General features: G+C 44.0%; 1 pseudogene; it reads right to left on the bottom strand.

Moving 5' to 3' along the window:
- Positions 1-10178: 10178 nt before the first annotated feature.
- Positions 10179-10387, bottom strand: LOC133143278 (U2 spliceosomal RNA; annotated as a pseudogene).
- Between the last annotated feature and the right edge of the window lie 210 nt (positions 10388-10597).

Genomic DNA, 10597 nt, shown 5'->3' with positions numbered 1-10597 from the left:
AATTATATTTTCTCCGTGTCTCTCTCTCTCCCTGGCTGCACTTCTTTCTACTGTCCTGATTCGCGCACTCCAACATTTTTCTCTGTTGCATCACAACATCATCTTCTTCCTCCTCACACGCCCGCAACCACACATGTACACATAAACGCACACACAGCGAGCGCGCACACAACCGCACATACACACACGCATCCGCACGGCACGCACGCCAATACACAAAGTGCTCGCGCAGAGCTCAGACGAACGACGATAGACTGACACAAACTTTTACAGAGATTACGCACATACACAGAACACACAGACAAAGGGATTCGAATCCATCTCTCATGTAGCTCACAATTTGCACTTCCAGCATACATTCCTCTCAATCTCACTCCATTCATTCCTCTCATCACACACACACTCCCCCCAATTTGGTTGCACATTTTGGATATTTTAGCGGTCTGGTCTCTCACAGGAGGAACTGTTACCACCGGATATTTTTTGAGGAGGCCTCACTTCCCCTCGGGGATCTCTTTATTAACCCCAGCTATCTGAATACGATCGTCACCGTACCCTTGTCCGCCACGACGAAGCACTAGGTCCCTGACCTATCCGTAGTACGCGTAAGTCCCTGACTTTACCGTACACGTTACACACGTAAGTTCCAAACTTATTCACCGTATGTATATTCACTTCATGCACACCTTATTTGATCTGAACGACAGTCTCCTCTTAAATTTCCTCTTTCAATTTGCAGAATTTCGACATATAGTAACAGGTATTCTGCTTACCTTATCATTGATGAGCTCAGGGTTTAGGAGACGTCGTACCAGCTCAACGTTGTGCGCTTATTCCTTATTCAAACGGTACGCCGACCGGGAGACAGCTGTCCCAGACTAACTGTCCGATGACTTGGACACAGACCACGAGTTTGTCAATTACCCTTCTCTTGACATCACGTACGGGGTCACCAAGAAACTGTTAGGATACGGATTTTAGCTATTGATCTGACTCCAAATTGTGATCAACACTTAACACATAAATTGCAATGTTCTAATCCACACACTGGCGCACCTAACAATTTTGCGAGTTCGTTCTGTCAAAGAGAAGACCAGTAGATCAATTAGACCAAATTTACCAATTATTTATTCCTGACAAAGCGCACTAATACAGGCCTGGGTCCCGGGTCCCTCACACTAAAACTCGTGCGTTTTTGTGACCACCAAAAGACGACACATTCTTCCGGGTTGCCCAGTTTTAAAGAAACACAATATGAATATTAAAGCATGCAAAATATTGTGAGATGATTGGTGGATGGCCATCTCCTCCCCGTCCAGGTGTCGCTGAGGTCAGACGGTTTGGTTTTCCCCTCGAAGTCTGGTTTCATATAGTTGCTCGTTGTTCTCGTAGCTCACCGACCTTGAGATTATCTCGTCCGGTACTCCCTGTCTAGAACTATACACAACACTTCCGAGAAAACAAGTTCATACAGTTTGCCTGCACATTCCTCGGCCCCACCAATCCACACGAGCACTCCAATACTAGATATTAATATGATTATAAGTTTAACACAACCTTAAAATATGTTTGCAAACTCCCAAAAGCACATTTCCCTTTAGACGTTCTGTAAACAAAGCAACTTTGATTGCTTCCTCTGCAGCTAGTCAATAAGTTGAAATGATCTTAGCACTTTGGTAAACTAATTTTGTCTAGACAGGACACACTAGTTAAATTATTACAGGTTATATTCCAACATAATCATACGATGAAGATATTCTGCAAACCCTAACATCTCCCCCCTGTTTTATCATATGATTATGTCAACATCGATCAATCAAACATAAGTAAGAAAATACAATGAAAGCAATAACTTCCAGTGAAGATGAGGTTTTTCCTCAATACTCCAGTCCAAATTGTGTGTGTAATTTAAAAAACCTGCGGCCAGATTAAATGCAGGAAAAGAGTTACACGGTCCCTCTGCCTTAGGCGACCAGAATGTTATCAATCAAGATAAAAATTGCTCGCGATTGTTCAGTCGTTGGGGGCTTGGCACGCCCACTGGTGGAGGGTGAGCACGATTCTCACCCCCTTCGCAGATCTGCTCCGTCCGGGGAGAACTTGGGAATGTCTGCTGCGTGGTCGTTGTCTTCAGTGGCTCAGGGTGGACTACCTGGCCACCAAGAGGGAAGAGGATTATTCTGCCTCTGTATGAACTGGGGCGGGGACTGTCGATGGCTGGTCTGGTTCCTTGCAGGAACCCTTCACTGGGGCGCACTGGGACAGATGATACCACGATCCTCCTTTGCCGGCCAGCCGGACGGCATGTGAGATGCGCTCCACCAATTTATAGGGTCCAGTCGACGCAGGCTCCGTCCCCCTCCTTCTTGGGAACGTTGGGGTGATCTGGACCTGGATCCGCCACCGAAAGGACAGCAGCACGTCCGGAAAACAGCAAAAAACAGCACCTTTTCTGCAACCTTTGTATTAGTCATTTGAGATGTTCTGCTCCTCTCATCACTGTTTTGGTTGCCCTGGTTACAGAGGCGTTGCTACACCAAAGGGGGGGAAGATTGTGTCTGTAGATATGTTGATTAGCTAAGGAATGTAGTGTGGTGTGAACTAGCACTTCATTGTCGGCCCGTGACCCCCGCAGAGTTTGTCCATCTGTTCTTCTCCAGTTGTTGGCCGAGTTGTCGGCGAGTGAGATCAGATAACTTAAATTGCAACTAGACCTTGGCTAGACTTTATCTACTTAGCAAATTAACACTCAATAACAATAAGTAACTTGTCCTAAACACTAAAACAAATGTTAAATAAATGTAAGGTAACTGGTATGCAGTTCCTTAAACAAACGTTGAGTAAATATAGGATAACTTGTACGCAACTACTTCAAACTATGTTTAACAAAGAAAAACAGTTCTGATCAACAACAATCTATGAACCAAACCTTCAGTTAACTAAAAGGAATGGAGTTTCCTTCAACCAAATAAGAACATTTTGCCTATGCAAATAAGCTCTGCTCATTGTTAGTGAAGGCTTCTTACAGAAACAAAAACACACAGATAACATAAGGACAGGAAGGACACATATGGCTGACAGGGATCAAAAGACTTCCCTGTCACTAAAGAGACTTCCCTGTCACTAAAGAGAAAGAACGTAGATAAAAGGAAAGCCATAAACTCGTAAAGACAAGGCCTACAGGTCTGGCAGGCCAAGGCTTCACTTAAATTATTCCAACATTTCCCTCCTGCTTATCACGCATTTGCTAAATTTTTACATTACCAAAAACAACCACTTCACTTGATTTTCAGTTGTCGGATCACAAGTATGCGCACAAATATTTCCACCAAAGAGGATAAATGTTGCGACATCATTATTCGGAAACACACAGATCTGGGAAAAAGTCTGTAAACTCAAGTGCAAAAATTGCATCACCATCATCGTTATCAACATGCTGTCGTTCAGACATTAGGCATACCCGGGCCATCTCGTCGTCCATGGGCGAGATTGCTGTAGTGATAAGACGATTAAACAGAGCACGGAGACATGGAATACAACAACATCCACACAAGGTGAGTATAGCAGTTATTGAGGACACAAGGGCTTCATACTTCCCAAAAGCAGTCATCCACTTGTTGTGCTCTTTCATCCTCGTGTTGAGGGATTGCAAGTTTGCAATCACCTTCGTCAGGCTCCCATCAGGGGCGGTGTCATTCTGGATGAAGGTGCAGCATTGTTCCCTGAACATTGCGCAGACCCTTCCTTTCCCAGACAACAACATGACAAGAGCATTGCGGTTCTGGATTGACATTAGGGAAGTCATGGCTAGCTGTTCGTGCACTGCCTCAAGTCCCGCTTGTGTCCGTTTGCCCAATTTCTGCATGTTGCAATGGATGTAATTTATCCTGTCAACGTTCTTGTTCATCGTCCACCAGCAGCAAATGGAGGACTCCCATCCCGCTTCAATTTGGTCAATTAATTCTTATTAATCAGGAACTCCTCTGGGGACTCTAATTGCATCAATTTCAGTCAGATCATCGTCGCCTCTCAAATTTAAAGACATTATGTTTTTATTTTTTCCAGCTTTTTCCCAGATCTTGGCATGTTGGTACATATATAATTTGGGTTGACTACATTCTCTAAAAGCAATGGTTTCTTTTCTTTTTCTTCCATTCAACGGATATTATTTAGAACACTTTGTCGCACATTTCACAATCAGTAAACAACCTATCCACATTCATTTTCGAGATATTGATTCCATTCTTTAACATCTACAGCAGTTGTTGACAAACTATTATTTCTTTACATAACCCTTCTGCCACTGTTAAGGCATTCAATGTTTATTTTGAAGCCGATTCAATCCATTTTTAGAATGCATTTATTATGACCAGGCATTATAACCCTGTGGATTGTGTTAAGCACATGTTAAACAAGCTCTAAAAAAAATTTCATAAACGTTTTGAATATGAATCAAATTCATATGTTGTATAAAGCTGACTGAACTGCCCTTCCATCCCCCCTGTTGAGCCAGGTGTCAACGGCACGTGACAACCCTATGGCTCAATACAGCTGCCCATTTGTATCGTTTCCTTTCCTTTCTCAACGTAACAACCCAATCCACCAATCGAATAAAAAATAATAATAATAAAAAAAAAAAAAAAAAAAAAAAAATGCTTGTAAAATAATATAATGGTTAACTGTTGTAGTTCCATAACTTTAACTAACTCAATCGCTCTCTTATTCTCAAATTTTAAATTTAGCTTTGAAATGTCGTTACTTCATAATTGTTCATCATCCAATTCCAGAAAGCAAGTTCTTTCCATCTCTCAAATTTTGTCTAACCAAGGCTAGGCATTAAAGGAGCGTGGACCAGTTTCTGCCCATAAACAAATTGCTCGCTTTTTTATTTTTCCTTCCTATCTTAACAAAATCGGTTTTGTTTTGCGGTGAAAATCAGATAGACTACAGATAAATAAATTCTTTAGTGCACCTATATTAGCGAATTCCATTCTTTTAACACATAACACAACACACAGACAACACAAAAACAGCAGAGACACAGGTCACAAACAATACCAACAAACAACGCTGCGCAGACGTCATCCTCTATTTTGACGTGTTGGTTATACTTTTTCTTTTTCTTTTTTCTTTCCTCAGTGCCTTTTATCCTTCGTGCAACTATTGTCACACCTTCCCTAGGCATCACCCTGCTTCAATATCACTTGCCACCACGCACTCAGCACACCCCTGGAGTGGGTACGACCCTACTCCGCGCGCAGCCACAGAAAGGGAAGCAAGAGGGGGGGGCCCGGCATTTTCATACTGATTTATCCCAGCCTGGCCAGTACTGGGACAATCAATGCCGCCGTCCCCCACTCGCGCAAACCCAGCAAACAGCTACCCGCAGAGTCCAGAGCCCCACACCTACATCAGTCTCCCCCACAATCAAATTACAATATCAATCACCACAGGAGCCGGCTCCTACACCCTTTTCACACCACAATACCACACTCCCCCCTCCACAGTCCAGTCTAAGTGGAGACAATGGAAGGCAGGAAGGCGCAGGTGAGACACTGAAGGAGCAAGCTCCAGCAGTCCTCCCACTAACCAATTACAACAAACAACAAAAGCCCAAATCACTTATGTCTGTTTGGGAAGTTCACAACAGCCAAACGTTACAAATGACAAATCACAAGACGCAGGTCTTGGAACCACATTGACGACCGCCAAACGCAAATGCCGGGTCAAGGACTGTTCCTTTGTCTGTCCTTTGCAACTCTTGTCAAAAGCAACCTTTTTTTTCTCTCTTTTGTTTGTATTTGTTTCTTTCTTTTCTTTCCTTCCTAGCATCTAACTTACTCAAAATCATTCTTCCTTCAAAGTCGCTCAACTACTTGTCCCTAGCAGTCTCCAACATTTTCAACCATTCAACCTGTATTTTCCCTTCAGTCGGGCATTCAGTCATCAATGCTCATTTGCATCTCACACACAGTCTCCAAAAAGGAGTCTTTCCATCACATTGGTCCCAATTCATCCAAGCACTCCACACAACATTCACATACCATTTTCAATTCAAGGTTCCTAATAGAACAATCCACTGATTAGTAGAATCCCCCAAAAAACTCAATACAATAAAAACGGCTGGCAAATTAATTAAATTAAGTTTTTTCTTTGTTTTCAAATTTAAAGAACTCAATCTCTCAGATTCAGCTTGCATATAGAAGATCGTATAATCTTACAACACAACCAATCAATAATTTCCATTAAATGTAGCATACAATGTCTCTGTATTAGCATGAGCGGTCAAAAAAAGGGGGGGGGGAAGCTTGACATGTTGAAAATTTGGCTTTTCCTCTGCCTCCTCCTCCACCCTTTGATTGGTATTGTTTTACACGACGACACACTCTCGCCAAGTGGCTCCGTTTCCCACAGTTCCAACAGTCCAAATTTGAGCTGGAGTTTGAATTGAATGGCGGCCTGCGGCCTTGTTGGTCTCTTACTCCTCCTCTGCCCTTTTGGGAGCTTCGGAAGAAGATCGTTGCATCTTCATTTAGATCATTATCATCATCAAATGGGATGCCACTGTGCACCCAGAATTCTTTTCCAAACCTTAATTGAATGGTGGTCTCATCACTTTTTATCTTTCCATTTTTTGTCTCTTGAGTTTGTTCTCTTCTCTCTTGCGAAGCTTTCAACCACATTCTAGCACAATTCAACTCTCTCTCTTTCCTTCTACACCATACTTTTTCCTCCACTTCGGCATGTATTGCATACAATTAAGACATTTACTCGCCATGAACTTCTCATCTTCCTCAAGAGCTAGAAATCTACCGTTCTTATTTCCCATCTTAATTTGGTACTTTAGGTTTATACAATTTTTTTTTGTTATTTCTTTTTTTCTTTTCTTTGAGGATCCTCAATGCAGGTTTAAATTGACCCCTCACCAAATTCTCTCTGCAGTCAATTTATCCTACCAGTCGCACACTCTCAACCACACAACATTCATGCAAACAGCTTGGAACAACGGACAAAAAAAAGAATCCACGCCCTTCTTCACTTAAGAAAAAGAAGCTCTGTTCTTTTTCTTAGCCCGTTCCTTCCACTGGGACTTGTATCTCATAGCTAGGACAAAGCAAAGCCGTATCTCATAACTCGGACAAACCAAAGCCGTATCTCATAGCTCGGACAAACCAAAGCCGTATCTGCGCTTTTTTCCATGACTTACTTGTCTCCTCGGTCCGCTGCAATGTGGGACCCCGTCAAACCACCTCTGACAGACGAAGGCAGACCTAAGATGCTGGCCCAGCAAAGAAATTCTCTTCCCAGGACTTTCTTTTCCAGTTCCCCATAAAGGACGCTGGCTTGTCGACAATGCAGCACGTCCTCCTCCGTCGGCCAGATGGCGGGTATGAGGGTCCCGGGTTTTGGCACCAAAATGTTAGGGTGCTGCTCACTCTAACTTATCTTGCAAGAACCACACTGGAGTCAAATTAGTCATTTTAGGCACCTGCAGGCGGAGAGTTCACTCGTCGCTGTGCTCACAGCGATGGTCGAATGAAGTCTGACTCAGGCCTCGTCAGGCGCTTATTTATTGAGAGAAACAGAGTGGGGTTGAAAGTGGGGGTGTGGGAACACACAGGATAGGGTGAAGACGGTCCCCTGCTGATCAAAGCATAGCAGGGGACCTTTTACGACGTTCTGTAAACAAAGCAACTTTGATTGTGTGGTGAATGGTCTTTGTTGTTTCGCTGGTCTCCAAAAAACACTCAGTGGACAATGGCTGTCCCGGCCAAGCACTCCAGTGACACACGGCTGATTGGGAAAAGATTTTATTCAACCGATGTCAAAGTGATGTCTCTCCAAAAGTTTGAGTGGCCCCAAAAGCAAAGATGGTTCAGCTCTCGACGGCACAGATGTTCGCCCCAAAAAAGCTCCCCCTCTCACAGACAAGCCTATCTTATACCTGCCCGAACCGTTGATGTCATGACTTGGGGTGCAGCTGCTGTTCGTATTTTAGTCTACTCGTTGCTCCCAAATGTCCTAAGAAGGACATGTAGAAGACGCTTTCCCCTGCATAACAACAGCTGCTCCCTTCTATATTCTAAGTTGCTATACCTTGCAGAAACTGAGGCATCTCTGGCCAGCCAAAATAGCTTATGGTCTCCTCACTGCAGCTAAGTCACCATTTAAGGTGACATACGGCGACGCCTAGAATCTAAAATTTACCTCATTTGCTTCCTCTGCAGCTAGTCAATAAGTTGAAATGATCTTAGCACTTTGGTAAACTAATTTTGTCTAGACAGGACACACTAGTTAAATTATTACAGGTTATATTCCAACATAATCATACGATGAAGATATTCTGCAAACCCTAACAGGCTGTGCCCGGCCGGGCCCCATGGGCGAAGGCCCGGCCACCAGACACTCGCCTTCGAGCCCCACCTCCAGGCCTGGCCCCAGGCGGGGGGCCCCGGTAACCCGCGTCCGGGTGAGGAAAAACAAAATCCAATTATGTTTTTCTTCATAAGGGTCTTGTGAGGGCCGTGCTTTGTCTGGCCCCTCACCTAGGATCCGTTTGCCATGGGTGACCCAACCAGGGGCATGAAGCCCCAGACAACATGGCTCCAGGATCATTGGGGCGCGTAAACCCTTCCACCACGGTAAGGTGACGACTAACAAAGCGACCTCGTTTATCAATGCAGTTTAATTTCTGGTGGTTCCCACTGAATGGGCACATGTCAGTCTATTGTAATTTGGCCAAAAATATTGTTTTTGAATAAAACCAATAACCACCCCCTCAATTGCACACGCACTCCTCTTTACTGTTTACAAGCACAATCACAAGTACAAGTCATCTTCATCCATAAGCATATCAGTCTTTCCTTGTTAAAACACAGCATCCCTACAAAAAAAGAAATGTGTTTCATCAACTTTTAACTTCTTAATAGACAACGATGGTATTTATTTACATATTGAAACACACGTCCACATCCTTCAATGTTACACGTGAATGGACATACAGAGAAGTTTTATTCATTTTGATCAGACTATATGAAGCAAAATATAAAGGTGAGTGTAATTCTCATTAATGGAATAAATTACTCCTTTTGACCAGCAAGGGGGGGGGGGGGGGGGGGTTGCACATGAAGCCTCGAGAAATGAACCTATTTGCAAACCGTTTGGTGGGGAAGCCTCAAATCCTAACATCTTACATTGAGATCAGACCCCATCAAGTCACAATTGACTGCTTAATCCTGTAAGAATGAAGCGAACGGATTGAAATGTTTTTCTAACATATGAACTATTGATTTGACCAGTAGAGGGGGTGCACCATTCCTGGAGGTACTGCAATACCAGGTCGATGTCTCCTAGGTTTGCCGTGTGCAGCTGTGAGAGTTGCTGCAGCCATTTGGAGCACAGCCACGGGCTGGGGGGGGTATCTGTCTGTTCTTCCTTACCAGCAAGTTACTGGAAGTCCACATGGCGTCTTTGATGGCAGCAAAGGTCAGCGACTGCTTTGTAAAGTCTTCTTGCTTGATTTTCAACGGGGTCACTGCATAGAGTACAAGGTCTGCATTCTGCACTTACCTTGCGGGGGAATTGCAGGTCACCCACAGGTCTACGGCAGCCCTGCACTACCAGAGCAGGTCCCACACTGACTCCTGGGCACGTTGAGAGCGCTGACATGCCCCGAGAGTGCATAACGGACCTGACTGGGAGGACATCATGGGGCACCATCCATGACAGGTCCCGAAGTTTGTTTTGACAGGGCGGGGTGGTTGTCGTTGCGCCAAACTGTTGCGGGCTCGCCGAATGCAAGCCCGCGCACTGGGCGCACCGCTTCCCGCTCCTGTACGACAGAGATCATACATCTGTGATTTGTTAAAATTTCACTATTTTCTTGCTCTAATTTAAAGTTCTTCAAAAACTTCTTGATTAAGGAATAAGAAGGTGGCAGGTTAAAAGACACAGGAATTCTTTGGTCGGTGGTTATTAGCTTTAGTTTCCGGAGGTATGAGTCCATCCAGAATCGTGTCATTGCTTGGCTTTTCGGTGCATTTGGTGTAAGGAGCGCGCTTCGCAGGTGCAGGGCAACATATCTGCTTCCGAGGCTTTAAGAAGAGCTTTAAGTCTGGCACTCCTTTTCCTCCCTTTTTTTTGTTTTTCTTCATGGTGTCCTTCTTCAGTCTCTCCAACTTGGATTTCCAGATGAAGTAAAAAATGGCTCGGTCCAACTCTAAAAGCACCTTCATTGTTGGGATGAAAACAGAACTGATTAGTAAAACCAAGGGTAAAATCACCACTTTTATGGTTAAAATTCTCTCTTCTATGGTCAGCTCTCTTAATCCTCCAAACCCAAGAACAGATACTACACTTGATTTTAGCCAAAAGGCCGAAAAGCGATGGAGTATACGAGTGATGGACTCGCTTACATGTTACGAACGGAGTGTGGAAATGGAGCAGGGAGACCAAGTGCAGCTTGGACCACGGTTTATTGAAGCAAACTCAAAAGACTCGGGAAACTGACAAGACTTACTAACAAAACCAACAACAGAGACGTGAGACAAAAAGACAGGGTGACATTACCAAGACAGGAACAAAAAAAAACTCATGA

Source organism: Syngnathus typhle, linkage group LG18 (assembly GCF_033458585.1).
Source record: "Syngnathus typhle isolate RoL2023-S1 ecotype Sweden linkage group LG18, RoL_Styp_1.0, whole genome shotgun sequence".
NCBI lineage: Eukaryota > Metazoa > Chordata > Actinopteri > Syngnathiformes > Syngnathidae > Syngnathus > Syngnathus typhle.
Note: the sequence above shows the minus strand (reverse complement) of the source record. Positions and strands in the feature narration are given on the sequence as shown.